Here is a 16,133-nt window from a genome sequence, read left to right as displayed (position 1 = left end):
CTTCCTTCTTTGTATAAACTGCTTTCAACATTAATGGAAGATTTCCCAATTTCAATTTGGAATTGGGGGCAGACGTAGTCGTAGCGAGGACGATCGACGAACTGCCTAAACAAATATCGTGTTCTTGTCGCTTTTATCCTTTCATTTACGTTCTGTTCTGATTTGGTTATAATTGCAAATTGATCAACGATTCAAGTGTTAAAGTTGTGAATTAAGAACTTGCATAAACATCACAATTCACCACATATTGAATCACCATCAATTTGAACATTATCACCAAGTGTTTGTGCTTTTGCTTCTGTCACTATTACTGCATTGTAAACTTAAGGTTATCGAATTAGAAGTTAAACGATTTTCTTTAGTATAACGAATTGATTCGATATCATATCTGGTATTGTTCATCTTAATTATCTTGTGGTTTATCACATATGCAACCCTTGCAATAGCGGTCCGGAATAGACGCAAGTCGATTCAGAATCGCTTTCGCTTTAGTTCGAAATAATTCCGAAAAACTCTGTGAGATCTATTCACCCCCCTCTAGATCCTTAGGCCAGCGTCTAACAAGTGGCATCAAGAGTTGGTTAATTCCGTGCTACGTGAAACACTTATTGGAAAGATGGCTTCCGGACCTAAAGGGGCTCACAATAGAGCTCCAGTTTTCAACGGTGAAAACTATGGCTATTGGAAGGATTGTATGTGTGTCCATATCAATGCCATTGATAGGAACATCTGGACAGCTATTATCAATGGTCCCTTTCAGATCACCATGACAAATGCAGCTGGTGCAGTTGTTCCAAAACCAGAAAATACTTGGGATGCTGAAGATGAAAAGAGATATGGATACGATTGGAAAGCGAGAAACATTCTAATCTCAGCTCTAGGAGTTGATGAATACTATCGCGTTTCCCATTGTAGATCCGCTAAAGCTATGTGGGACACATTGCAAGTTGCCCACGAGGGAACGGATGATGTCAAACTAGCTAGAATCAATACGTTAACTCAAGAGTTCGAACTCTTCCACATGAAAGATGGTGAATCCATCGAAAACATGCAGAAGAGATTCGTTCACTTGAAAAATCGTTTAAATTCTCTTGATAGACCTGTTTCCAATGCAGTTGCTACTAAAAAAATCTTAAGATGTTTGAACAGGGAATGGCAACCCAAGGTTACAGCAATAAAGGAAGCAAATGATCTAAACACCTTAGATATTACCACTCTCTTTGGTAAACTAGAGGAACATGAACAACACCTTAAATGCCTTGACATGCATGAGAAAAGGGCAAAGAAAGAGAATAACATGGAGAAAGAGGTAGAGAAGAAGTCAATAGCTCTAAAAGCTTCAAGCTCTAAGACCTCAAGACAAGAGCTAGAGGAAAGTGATACAAGTGACGATGAAGACTCCGATGATGAGGAAATGGGACTATTTATGCGAAGATACAACAAATATCTAAAGAAAAATGGAGCAAAACATTTCGACAAAGGCTTGATCAACTATAGAAAGCAATCAAACAAGTTCAAACAAGATGAAAACAACAAAGGAAAAATCAAAGGGCCTTGCTTTAATTGTGGCAAAGTCGGTTACTAAAAACCGGATTGTCCATACCTTAAGAAGGAAAAGGAGAAGAACCAAAGTAAAGGTCATAACAAATCTAGAAGAGCCTATATAGCATGGGAAAGCGATTCATCTAGTAAAGGGTCATCAAGCGATGAAGAAGAATCAGCAAACTTGTGTCTTATGGCTCATCAACACAAGAAAAAGAAATTTGTAAGTCATCTTAAACCCGAACTCATAAATAAAGTATCTCATGCCGAATTAAAATTAGCTTTTGAAGAACTACATGGAAATGCAATCGAAGCTTTCAAACTTTTGGCCTCAAATAAGAAAATCTTCTCACATCTTGAATTAAAATTTGAAAAGGCCGAAAAAGATATGGAAGCTTTGAAACAATCTATGATAGATGCTCAAAAGGATAATTTTGAAAAGGATCCCACATCATGGTTTGGTTGGTTTGGTTGTGAGACATGTCACATTTGGCAAAAAGAAGTAAGAAATTTAAAATCAAAATTAGAAAAAGCTTTACAACCAAAAGTGACGTTTGCGGTTGATCCAAACAAATTTAAGAGGTCTTATAATCCTCCGTACAGTAAATACTCTTTTGTACCTAAAGCATCAACCAATAAAACGGTGTATTCTCCTCACATTACATGTCACTATTGTTGCAAAAAGGGACATACTATTAAAAAATGCAAGCTTAGGAGAATATTAGTCCCTAAAGGCGTCTTTCAATGGTTGCCTAAAAGCAACACCTTATTTACTCACTACCAAGGACCCAATGAAAATTGGGGACCTTCAATTCTAAATTAATTTTGCAGGAAAAGTGTCTTGACATTGCCGAAAGGTTGTGGTTCCTTGATAGCGGATGTTCAAGACACATGACGGGAGACATATCACTTTTCGTTGAGTTTCACGCAAAGAAAAAGGGGTATGTCACCTATGGAGATAACAATCGGGGAGTCATACTTGGTAAAGGAAGTGTAGGTAACCCTTCTACCACAACTATAACTGATGTACTGCTAGTATAAGGTCTTAAGCATAATCTTTTAAGTATAAGTCAATTGTGCGACAAAGATTTTAAAGTAACGTTTACAAATTTTGGCTGCACAATAGAACATACTAAGAAAAGAGACATTATGTTTAATGGCTTAAAAGTAAACAACATCTATATGCTAAACTTGGATGAGGTATCTAAGTCTAGTACCAAGTGTCTAATTGCTCTAGGCGAAGACTCATGGCTTTGGCATAGACGTCTCGCCCACATAAACTTTGACTTACTTAACAAGGTTGTCACAAAAGACTTAGTAATCGGCTTACCTAAAATGAAGTTTTCAAAAGATCATCTATGTGATGCTTGTCAAAAGGGAAAGCAAACAAAAATCTCTTTTAAATCAAAGAACGTGGTTTCAACATCACGCCCTCTTGAACTACTTCACATGGATCTCTTTGGCCCTTCAAGGACTAAAAGCATAGGTGGAAACATCTATGGTTTTTTCATTGTTGATGATTACTCTAGATTTTGTTAGACAATCTTTCTACCTAGTAAGGATCAAACTTTTCCAGCTTTCACGCAATTTGCAAGATTATGTCAAAATAAAATGAACACCAAAATAGTTGCAATTCGAAGTGATCACGGTGGAGAGTTTGAAAACTACCTTTTTGAAAAATACTGTGATAAACATGGAATTGAGCATAACTTTTCAGCTCCTAGAACACCACAACAAAACGGAGTGGTTGAACGTAAAAATCGGGTTCTAGAGGAGTTGGCAAGAACAATGCTGAATGAGGGTAGTCTACCTAAGTATTTCTGGGCTGACGCAATTAGCACCGCGTGTTATGTTTTGAATAGGATAATAATACGTCCTATACTGAACAAAACTCCATATGAATTACTAAAAGGTAGAAAACCAAATGTATCTCATCTCCATGTATTCGGTTGCAAGTGTTTTGTTTTGAACAATGGTAAGGATAATCTTGGAAAATTCGATGCTAAAGCTGACGAGGGCATCTTCCTTGGTTACTCACAATCTAGCAAAGCATATCGGATATACAATAAAAGATTACTTATAGTAGAAGAGTCAGTACACGTGTCTTTTGATGAATCTTATACAAAATATGTCGAGAAAGGTCTTTCATTTAATGGTGCAGGTCCATCCACTGAAGATATTGTCAAAGATAAGGAAGACGAGAATGAAAATATAGTGAAGAAAGATGCTGAGAAAGAGAAAGATGAGTCTCATGATGAAAATGAAAAAGAAAGCATCTCAAACAATGAAGAACTTCCTAAGGCCTGGACAAATGTGAAAGACCATCCAATTGACAACATAATAGGGGACATCTCAAAGGGCGTTACAACACGCTCAAAGATAAGTAACTTCTGTCATCATTTTGCTTTCGTTTCACAAGTTGAGCCGAAAAACGCTAAGGACGCATTACTTGATGAGCATTGGCTAATCGCCATGCAAGAAGAATTAAACCAGTTTAAACGGAATGATGTTTGGGACTTAGTCCCTCATCCGGGAGATCATCAAGTAATCGGCACTAGATGGGTTTTTCATAACAAACTTGATGAAAACGGCGTTATTACTTGAAACAAAGCTAGATTAGTTGCCCAAGGTTATAATCAAGAGGAAGGTATTGATTATGAAGAGACATACGCTCTTGTAGCACGTCTCGAAGCTATTCGCCTCTTACTTGCCTATGCTTGTTCAAAAGACTTCAAACTATTCCAAATGGATGTTAAAAGTGCTTTTCTAAATGGCTATATAAATGAAGAAGTCTATGTTGCTCAGCCACCCGGCTTTGAGAATTACATGTATCCAACTCATGTTTATAAGCTGAAACATGCTCTATACGGTATCAAACAAGCCCCTCGGGCTTGGTACGAATGTTTGAGAAAATTTCTTCTTAGCGAAGGGTACTCTAAGGGTAAAGTTGACACTACTCTCTTTATTAAAAGAAAAGATAAAGATGTACTCTTAGTCCAAGTTTATGTAGATGATATTATATTTGGGTCGACTAATGCAAAACTTGTCAAAGAATTTTCTAAGCTTATGCATAGTGAATTTGAGATGAGTCTCATGGGTGAGCTAAATTTCTTCCTTGGCCTACAAATCAAGCAACTCAGTCATGGAACGTTTGTAAGTCAAACTAAATACTGTACAGAGCTGCTCAAAAGATTTGGAATGAGTGAAGCGGAGGAGATTGACACACCTATGGCCACAAATACTAAACTAGACAAAGATGAGAAAGGTAAAGAGGTTGATGTGAAATTGTACCGAGGTATGATAGGTTCATTATTGTATCTTACTGCCTCAAGACCAGATATCATGTTTAGTGTGTGTATGTGTGCAAGATATCAATCTTGTCCAAAGGAATCTCACTTAAAAGCTGTCAAAAGAATTCTGCGATATCTACGTGGAACTACTACATATGGCCTATGGTATCCAAAAGGAAATGGGTGTTATTTGGTAGGATTCTCCGACTCAGATTTTGCTGGCTGCAAATCCGATAGAAAGAGCACTAGTGGAACATGTCATCTATTCTCAAATTCATTGATAAGTTGGCATAGCAAGAAACAAGTATCGATTGCATTATCTACTGCTGAGGTAGAATATGTAGCTGCCGGAAGCTGTTGTGCTCAGATATTATGGCTCAAGCAACAACTTCTTGACTTTGGTATTAAGCTTGATCGTATACCTATCATGTGCGACAACACAAGTGCCATAAACTGGAGTAAGAATCCTGTTTTACACTCACGAACCAAGCATATTGAAATAAGGCATCACTTCCTAAGAGATCATGTAGAGAAAGGAGACGTTATATTTGAACATGTAGAGAGCAAGAAGCAACTAGCTGACATCTTCACCAAACCTCTAGCAATGGAGCAATACTTCAACATTCGTAGAGAATTAGGGATACTAGATATCTCTAATTTGGGCTAATTACGTTTGTTTCTCTTAAGTTTATTCCTCTACTTTATATATATATATATATATATATATATATATATATATATATATATTGATTATTCTCAAGCTAACATTTCTCTTAGTATAAAGGTAGTTCATCATCAAGCCAGGCATCAATCCACATTGACTAAAGGATTCTACGAAACGGTGACAAGACACCTACATATTGAGAAGGCGGTAACATGGTTGTTGTTCACTTCCAAAAATATTATTGATACTATAATATGTTATCAATTAACATGCTTATAGTGACTTCATACATATATCTCTCTTACTTATGTATGTGTTTCATCATTAATCATAGCATATCATGTTCTAAGCATACAAGCAAGTAACTAGGCATAATCCTATCATATATAAAGCAGTTTCAACAATTACAGCAATTTAGGTCGACCTATGTTACCTCTGAGTCGACCTACACAAGTTCTTTTTTAACAGAAAATATAAAAGGCCCAGTTACGTCGACCTACCCCCTTCTTAGGTCGACCTAATCTGCATTTTTTTTCGGGCTCTTCTGTTAGGTCGACCCAGCCCTAAATTAGGTCGACCTACTGCTACAGAAATTCCCCAAATTGGGTCTGTTGGTCGACCCGACCCATCCCCACACATAAATAAGCATTTCATTTCTCTATCATTATGACCATTTGCTACATGTTCTAGTACTTAGTTGTTTTTGGAATATTATATATGTTGAAATGTACCTTTACATCTGTTTGGTTCTTATGCTATAACTATCTACCTTTTATCTATTATACTATGAATGCTAGCGTTATATCTATTTTTATCTCGTTACTCGCCTCTTCTGTTCCGTTGTATTTCTTTTGATGTTGTCAAAGGGGGAGATATGTGCTGAGAGTACGGGGGAGCTCAATATGAAGAAACTTAAGCTTACGCATACAAGTCCGGGGGAGCTTTCACTACTTGTTGCCAAAGCTTTTACTACCTGTTTGCCATCATCAAAAAGGGGGAGTATGTGAATACAAGACCACACTCACAAAGATGTTTTTGATCCATGGCAAACTCCACAAGCAAACAAGCAACAAGGCACCAGCAGAAGAAAGCAAGGAAAAGCAAGTATTGGCCACTCAAGACAAAGCAGGTCGACCTGCTCTGTATCTAGGTCGACTCAATACAAGTAAAACAATAACGATTTAGAAAAACAACAGATAGGTCGACCTACTCACAACCCAGGTCGACCTAAATTGGTGAAATTTACACATCCTACTGTTAGGTCGACCCACACAACAACTAGGTCGACCTAAACTGAAGAAATGTCTCCAAAACGTATCTCAACAGGATTCTGGTCGACCTAAGCCTTTAACAGGTCGAACTAACTGGGAGCAAATTTCTCCAAAGTTAATTCAGCTCTATTAGGTCGACCTAAGCACTACAAGAGGTCGACCTATTTGATCAAAAGTTCCAAAATTGTTGATTTGCTATGCTCCAACTGATCAACTCTCATATATATCATCTAAGGTTAACTATTGCAATTTTTCAACACCAACAACTGAAAGATACACAAAGGCTTCTCATCTTCGATCATCGAAACAACTCCAACACAACTATACACAATCATTTTTGCATTGAGGGTTTACGTTCAAGATCGATAACTTCCATGGAACGGAATTGAAGATTCCCAGTGGGTGAAGATTTGTGGGGTTTGTGGTGAATAAAATCCGAGGGTTTTGTCCTCCAAGATAGGTGAATCTTGGGGGTTTTTATCAAGAGGTTTCATCAAGGATCCATCTGAGTGTGAAGATTGAAGAACAAGGGTTCAAGGCAATTCAAGACACTACAGAAAAGGGATCAAGTGAAGCTCTTGGGATACCTTGATCTGCTCAAGATTAAGGGGGGAGAAGATTCAAAGGATCGACAAATTTGGTTTATTGTTTATCGCTTTGCTTCCTTCTTTGTATAAACTGCTTTCAACATTAATGGAAGATTTCCCAATTTCAACTTGGAATTGGGGGCAGACGTAGTCGTAGCGAGGACGATCGACGAACTTCCTAAACAAATATCGTGTTCTTGTCGCTTTTATCCTTTCATTTACGTTCTGTTCTTATTTGGTTATAATTGCAAATTGATCAACGATTCAATTGTTAAAATTGTGAATTAAGAACTTGCATAAACATCACAATTCACCACATATTGAATCACCATCAATTTGAACATTATCACCAAGTGTTTATGCTTTTGCTTCTGTCACTATTACTGCATTGTAAACTTAAGGTTATCGAATTAGATGTTAAACGATTTTCTTTAGTATAACGAATTGATTCGATATCATATCTGGTCATTGTTCATCTCAATTATCTTGTGGTTTATCACATATACAACCCTTGCAATAGCGGTCCGGAATAGACGCAAGTCGATTCAGAACCGCTTTCGCTTTAGTTCGAAATAATTCCGAAAAACTCTGTGAGATCTATTCACCCCCCCTCTAGATCCTTAGGCCATCGTCTAACACAACTCACAAGGTTGATTAAAAGAAGCAAGCCACATGCAGCGCATTGGAAGACAAGCAAATCCAAAGAAGCACGCCATCAACAGTAATCACCTTGTTGAAGATAAGGCTCTGTCACAAACACATGCAGCCAATCAAAACAAAGCATTCAATACCATCTTCAACCAGAATGCAACGACTACATTCCAACGGTAACCACTCATCAAGCTTTAAATAGAGTCAAACTTTAATGTGTGTTGTTGTGAACGAAAAAGAAACCAATTATTCAACCCCCCCCCCTTTCTAAGTGTTTTCATAACCTTCATACTTGCCAAACCAGAAAGTATCCTCCCAGGATCTCATCCAGAGACAGAACATGATGCCTGCTCTAATATCAATTGAAACTTTGGTATAACAGACTCAGATGTCCTATAAGGACGTCGAGACATCCGATCTGACATTGTTGATTCAGGCAAGGTATAACACATTAAAAAGATAAATAACACCAGAAATTGTTTACCCAGTTCGGTGACAAACACACCTACTCTGAGGGCATACCAAGCCAGGAATTAAGTTCACTATCAGTAGTATTAATTCAAAGCTAAACTTCTCTGTTTTACAACTCTTCACTTAATCCCTACCCAATGACCCTTATACCTAGATCCTCTCTAGATATGGAATATCTCCATCTCACTTCCAATCACCTCAATGATGTTGTAAAGGTTTCTAGTCCCAGGATCTACAACAACGACCTAATCACCAACATTCTGATCACACAGACAAACAGTTTTGGAAGGCATACTTCCATGACAATACCTAGTCAAGATTCTTAACTAAGAATAATAACTTGGAGTTACTTCAAAGCTTCCTCCAAGAAAAATACACATTTTACCTACGGGCTTCAAGGTGAACAATATGTCTCTTGCTTCATAGCTTCGAGACAGACGTGGCGACCATCCCACAACCCGGGAGGTTCACCCTTCCAAACCCTAGGATTCTACATCTTCAATCCTTAACGACCTAGTTACAAAACGATATATTTATAGCCTAAAAATAACCTATACCCAACTGGACTTGGGCCTTCAATCACAACTAAATTGTTGTTACAAGATAGTAGTAACTTCTCCATATTTAGAAACTATATAATGTTCAAATATTCTGATTGATTCTTCAGACCTTTTAAACATATAACACCTTATATGTTTTGCATAATATCCAGAGAATATTCTGCATCTGTTAAATTAAAACTGAATCTCATTAATCCAATTGAGCAGACGCGATGAAACCAACTATTCCATACGACTTGTTATTTCAGAATATGTTCCAACATCTCATAGGACATCTTCTTGTTGTACCTGTTGTGTTTTGTACTTGTGTTCTTTTAGCAAGTTTTACATCCTATGATAGATATTGTTGCTATTATTATTTGTCTTACAAAAATTAAGCCAATCATAAAAACACAAAACTTACAATTATTATTATTATTATTATTATTATTATTATTATTATTATTATTATTATTATTATTATATAAGATATAAGGTAACCAATGTGTCCAAGGGTTCCACCGCCTCATCACAACCCGAACCACCACCACCTTTCCGATTTTGAAATCAGATAAGGGAATATACGATTGCATCTTCAATTTAATGAGTTCTATCTTATTGTGTCTGGCCTTCAATTTGAAGTGTCGGTGCTTTTATGGTGTGTTCTGAGTTCTTCAACATCATATCAGTATTGGATTTCTAGCTTCAACGATGAAATTTTTGTCGTGGAATGTGTATGAGGATTTTATCAAGAGTGGGAGTAAGGTTAATGTTTATACTTTGAATATTATGGTTAATGCTTTGTGTAAAGATGGTAGATTGGATAATGTTAGGGGTTTTTTAGATGAGATGGAGGGAAAAGGGGTTTATCCTGATCTTGTAACTTAAAATACTCTGATTAATGCTTATTGTCGAAGGGGGGTTGTTTCGGCGGCGTTTCGGTTGGTGGAATCTATGGGTTGTAACGGGTTGAAGCCTGGGCTTTTTACGTATAATGCTTTGATTAATGGTTTGTGTAAGGAGGGGAGTTATGAGAGAGCTAGGTGTGTTTTGGATGAGATGTTGGGGGTTGGATTGTGTCCTGATGTTGCGAGTTTTAATCCGATGTTGGTGGAGAGTTGTAGGAAGGAGGATGTTTGTGAGGCCGAGAGGGTTTTTAATGAAATATTGCGGCGTGGAGTTGTTCCTGATTTGATTAGCTTTAGCTCGACTGTTGGGGTGTTTTCTAGAAATGGAGAACTTGGTCGGGCGTTGGCATATTTTGACAAGATGAAAAGTGTTGGGTTGGTTCCTGATACGGTTATTTATACGATTCTTATCAATGGGTATTGTAGGAACGGTGATGTGACCGGTGCACTGAAAATGCGGAATGAGATGGTGGAGCGGGGTTGTGTTATGGATGTGGTTACATATAATACTCTGTTGAATGGATTGTGTAGGGGGAACTGACCTATACTCCTTCCTTCACCGATGATAAGTATTTATCTGCTGCTTTAAAACCTAAAGTAGTCGTGTTAAGAGAAGAAGGAAGCAATGGAGACAGAGAAATGGCCGCAGCGTTTCATGTTGCTGGTTTTGAACCATGGGATATTACTATGTCAGACCTTCTTAATGGTGTGATCTCTTTGCAAGAGTTTCATGGTATTGTGTTTGTTGGTGGATTTAGCTATGTCGATGTGCTTGATTCCGCAAAAGGTTGGTCTGCTTCTATAAGATTCAATGAGCCTGTTTTAAAACAGTTTCAAGACTTTTAAAAGCGTCCCGACACTTTCAGTCTAGGTGTATGCAATGGTTGTCAGCTAATGGCTTTGTTGGGATGGATACCGGGACCTCAAGTCGGGGGTACACTAGGTGCTGGTGGCGACCTATCGCAGCCTAGGTTCATCCATAATGAGTCCGGGCGGTTCGAATGCCGTTTTACAAACGTGACAATAAAGGACTCACCAGCTATGATGTTCAAAGGCATGTCTGGTAGTAGAATGGGGATATGGACTGCTCATGGTGAGGGAAGAGCTTATTTCCCAGACGAAGGTGTTTTGGAACGCATCGTTCATTCAGACTTAGCTCCTGTAAGATATTGTGATGATGATGGAAATCCAACCGAGACATATCCTTTCAATGTAAACGGCTCTCCATTAGGAGTAGCAGCTATTTGTTCTCCTGATGGTCGACATCTTGAAATGATGCCTCATCCAGAGCGTTGCTTCTTAATGTGGCAATATCCAGTGTATCCAAAGTAGTGGAATGTTGACAAGAAGGGACCTAGTCCTTGGTTGCGCATGTTCCATAACGCTCGAGATTGGTGTTCCTGAGACAGTTTCATGCAAAGTTTATCACGGTTAAATTGGTCTGACTAGAAGTGGAGCTCAAGCAAGATGCAATGGTGAATCTCTCATACCGTACTGAATACATGATTTATTGCATTCTTGTCTTAATATAAAAGGTGGATTCGATTTGGGAAAGATCTTGAATTGTTGGATTCTCCCGGGAAACTTCCAATGCGAATCAGTGACCAGTCAGCTGCTATAAAACTTGTTATATGTGATGACATTGGAGAGAAATCCTATGATGTGGATGATGTTGCGGCAATTCTTGTACAGATGCTTGCAAAGCTTCCAACTGTAGGTACGTGTCGTCATGACATGTAGCCATTTGAATCCTATTTCAGTTTTTAAAAATAACGGTTTCCTGATCTCAAAGTTCAGACTTATATTTCTGACTTTGTTCAATGCAGGTCGAGATACACTTTGTAAACGATACAAGTTTCACGTAGATAGTGAATGTGGTAAAATGTATGCCATTGATTTCTTTTCTAAAGAAAATTCTAATATATTTTTACTTGGCAATGGTAATTACTCCTCTATATGTTCTTCACATTTAATTAGTGACTATATTGTGGAAACATTTTGTTATTTTGTTTTATTTAAAATTTACTATTTTCAAAATTAGTGATGGAGATTGCTTATAGACTATTTTTTTTCTCCATCATTAAATATATGTTCATCCTATTTATCATCAGTGATTCATTTATAAAATAAAATTGTCTCAAAATAAATAATTTATTTTATCATAATTATTTAAATTTAAATTTTAAACATACATCACATACAACAAAATAATACAAAACACAAAATCAAAATAAATTTTGAAAAAAGTATGAAAAATAAATTAAATAAAAAAAATGAAGTGTCTAATAGATCTAATTTTAAAAAGAAAAAGTTGTACTAAAAAATTATAAACAAATTGTACTTACATATTAGTTTTAATCTTTAAAAAAATTATCAAAACGACGTCATTTTTTCTGAAAAAAAGTATTTAATCCGTCGATTTTTTAAAATCGTCGGTTCATCAATTTTTATTAATTTGGTCGGTTCTAACCGACTCTCACTAGTTTAATAGTTTATCCGATCGAACAATCAAATCAGACTGATGACCCTTTCAATTCATAATTGTTATGTTCAGTCAAGACTAGTTTTTAAAACACTGTCATCATATATCTTAATCTCTCATATTTATGAGACGATGTTCATTATAAACAAATTTTTTAAACAATATTATTTATTATTTTTGATATAATTTAATTCAAAATTTCTTTTATATTTAGCCATATCAATATATATTGTCTAGATCCGCCCCTGATTGTGAGCATATATACCAGATGTTTGTTCTATTCAAATTGGAATGAGATTGAATTTTATAGAATAATCTAAAATGAATTTATGACAATTATCTATTTGGAGCTAAGGAACATATCATAGACTATTTTCATAAACTTTTTCAAAGTGTTTCAACGAGGTTGATTATTTTTCAGGTGTTTGCATTTGTAAAAACAGACAGTGCTAACTCGCCCCATAGAGCAAAGTGTCGTGTGCGTGAATGCTTATTGGAATTTCGCACTGAGGTTGAGGTAATAACATAACAAATATTGCTTTTACTTCTTGCAAAAGGCAGTTCATAGAATTAAGCTGAATGTTCAGTTGAATAACAAATTTTTTTTCAATTGTATTATGGGTTATTTATAGCGTGCTCTGAATGTTCAGTAAGGGCTTTATGGAATGCCACATTTTTGGAAGAAGAGCTCAGGGGCTTGATTTCAGAGCAGTGGAAAGACATGGGATGGAAAGGGAAGGATCCATCAACAGATTTTAGGTAGATATTATTCTTATTGATTGCATCTCTTGTCTTCATTCTAATTTCTTGAGATATGGTGAAAATAATATGTCTATATTAATGTGCTGTTATATAGGCATAAAATAATGTTCTGCTGTACATTAATAGTTTGTCCCAATTATTCCGACCAACAACAGCAAAAAATTCCAATTATGATATTAGGACGAGCCAGATGAGTAACATTGTGCATATTTTCCTTAACTTTGCAGCTTCTTCTTATACGTTTGAATTTGTTTTCAGCTTCCAAAATCAAGCCAAAACCTTGGAATAGAAATGTCATCTCAAGAATCAAGTCTACACGTGAATTTCGATCACGTCAAGGTTGCTGTCACTGAGTTCGGTATGATCCTTATTTTTCTTAATTCAGACATATAGTTTACAACACTGTTATCAGAATCGCGATCAGAATCGTAAAATCCATGGATTTTGCGATTTTTCTCACCCTAAACGATCTGAATCGTGAGTAGAATCCTAATCCAGAGCAAAATCCCAATAAAATCGCAGAATCGCAGCAGAATCCGCGATTTTATATGGATTCCACCGATTTTGGGTTTTTTTTGTGGGTAATTTTAGAATGGGTAAATAATTCACTGTTCTGAGATAATAATTGTTTCTAATATGGACTATGGCTAACAGGTTAATGTGTGTATATATAGTTATATAGTTATATACTATTATGAGTTGAATCCATCGATTTTGGTTGCGATTTTCGATTATGCGATCTTGATTTCCCCTTTCGATTCAACAAAACGATTTAAGTAGAATCCACCGATTTTGGTTGCGATTTACGATTTTTCGATCTTACTATACTCTTTCGATTCAAAGTAAACTCTTGATTCTGACAATCTTGGTTTACAATCACATTATGACGGATATGGAACTTATGTTTTCTCTATTATTGCCAAAAGCTAGGGGATTTAATTACAGTTACTACCAGCCCATGCACTTAGCGATACTAAACGGAGATTGGGAATCTACAAAGGCTTTCATTGATAACGATCCAACCGCACTGACAGCAAAGGTTACGATACTTGGCAGGAATACACTTCATTTTGCAGCTGTAGGTGTCTTATCAGATTATAGGCTGAAATACACAAGGGTCTTTACAATCATGTGTGACACTGACATTTCTGAGAAACAAAGGTTTTTCTCATAGTTTTTTGTGAGAATTGCGTATGCAAACTGTAATCTAATTTGACCGTTACTGGAATCGTAAACTTCATGGCAGTCCATTTCAGTACTGTGAAATGTTCATGCCTTTATCTTACAGGAAAGACAAACTGCACGAGAAGGTACCGATGTACCATGTGCTTTTCGGATTTTAGTGTGAATTTCTTTATAACTTACCAATTGAAGTTGAATCAGTTGTGTATTAGTCTGCTCTTATCTTGAAACTGCACTGTCAGAGTTGTGGAATAAAGTGGTATTAGTAGCTTGAAGTCTGAACGTGTTTGTCCTGCTTGTATTTTGTAGAATAGTTGACAAACTTTGCAAAATAGCAACCTGCCAATCTTTGGTGATAGTCTGATGTAATCTTTTATTTGATTGTTCCTAAGTTCAAACTAATTATGCTACCAAAAGTGTTAGTATTTGATGAACACAATTGGTTTTTACTCTTAAAATAAAGCTGACTTGCAGTGTAACAAACTTAGGATCTGTTTTGTGAAAATATTTATAGTAGTTGCATGCTCAATATTTATAATTAAAAGTGGCCTGGATAGTTAGATTTTGCAAAATAATCGAGCTGGAAAAGAAGTATTTTTTAATGTAAAACAAAAATCACATCTAGTGACGATTGGCACCCTTCAATAATTCTTTTTATTGTATTGATGTTGCTTTGCTAAGTGAGTGATATTGTTTCCATTGGTGTTTAGATAATTTTGCCTCTTAAGGAAGATGGACTTGTGTTCTCGACCCTCTCTAGTTTGCAAATGCTATGACTTGCAGGAGGAGATAGAAAATAAACTAGAAGTTGCTGGTGCTTTGGCAATCAAACTTCTTCAGCGATATAATCACTCAATGTCCACAATGAAGACTGCTTCACAGCATCTATCAGGAGGTATAATCAGACGCACTTCTTAGTTCTTAAAATATTTGGAGTGTTGGGATTAAATTTGTAATTTTATAGTAACCCTTACATGCCTATAACAATGTTTACACAACATCGGTATGGCTGAAGAAATAATTTGTTAGGGGTGTGGGACTGTTAATATACTGACTCTGCTAATCTTGTAAGCATGTGATAACTTTATGTTTGGAACGTGCATATGCAGTTCAATCTATATTTTCAAGTCAAATACCCGGCAAGAATTCATTCCATTTCAGCTATCAATTAAGTTTGTTTCAGTGAATTCAGTTTTAGAATTGATTTCATAATTGTGATTATTCAGATGCATCTTTTAAGAAAGGATACAAAACAAAACACATTAGAGGAAAATCGGAAACTTTGTGTGCTCAGTACATAAATACTAAGGAAGTGAGGGTAGCAATTGGATCTTGGAATGTTGCTGGAAGACATCCATCCCAGGATCTTGATATTGATGACTAGATTTGTGCCGAAGAACCGAGTGATATTTTCGCTGCTCGTTTCTGTTTATTTTACAATTTCTGGTTTTGTTCAATTGTTTCTGAATGTGAGTTGTTTTCACATCAGTAGGGTGCTCTCCATTGGGAGTCACATTTTATCGGTTCAGTGCTATCATCCATTGTACTGCTTATATGCTATAATCAATATACCACTATTTCCTCCATATTAATATTGTTGTTTACTGTTTGTGTGAGTATTAAGCACATCAGTTTTTGTGTTGACTTCCAAATCATAAAAAATTATTTGTGGTTGGTTTAGAATGTTATGCACATCTTCTCATAAAATAAAATAATTACAAAGTTAAGTTTAATTTTTATATGTAACCAAAAACTTTTAGATTTTGTAGCATTTCAAATATGAG

General features: G+C 36.2%; 1 long non-coding RNA gene across 7 annotated transcripts; it reads left to right on the top strand.

Annotated features, from left to right (window-relative positions):
- The first annotated feature begins 9,536 nt into the window (after nt 1-9,536).
- On the top strand, nt 9,537-16,104 carry LOC131642854 (uncharacterized). Of its 7 annotated transcripts, none has more exons than XR_009296058.1 (8): nt 9,537-11,640; nt 11,750-11,807; nt 12,827-12,922; nt 13,056-13,164; nt 13,426-13,525; nt 14,094-14,245; nt 15,060-15,244; nt 15,576-16,100. It is a non-coding gene; the product is annotated as an uncharacterized LOC131642854 (long non-coding RNA). The 7 variants fall into 7 exon arrangements; XR_009296055.1 differs by having other exon boundaries at nt 14,094-14,477; nt 15,576-16,098; XR_009296054.1 differs by having other exon boundaries at nt 14,094-15,244; nt 15,459-16,104.
- Nucleotides 16,105-16,133: the final 29 nt, after the last annotated feature.

Source organism: Vicia villosa, unplaced genomic scaffold (assembly GCF_029867415.1).
Source record: "Vicia villosa cultivar HV-30 ecotype Madison, WI unplaced genomic scaffold, Vvil1.0 ctg.005929F_1_1, whole genome shotgun sequence".
NCBI classification, from domain to species: domain Eukaryota; kingdom Viridiplantae; phylum Streptophyta; class Magnoliopsida; order Fabales; family Fabaceae; genus Vicia; species Vicia villosa.
This window is presented reverse-complemented; position numbering and strand designations above follow the sequence as displayed.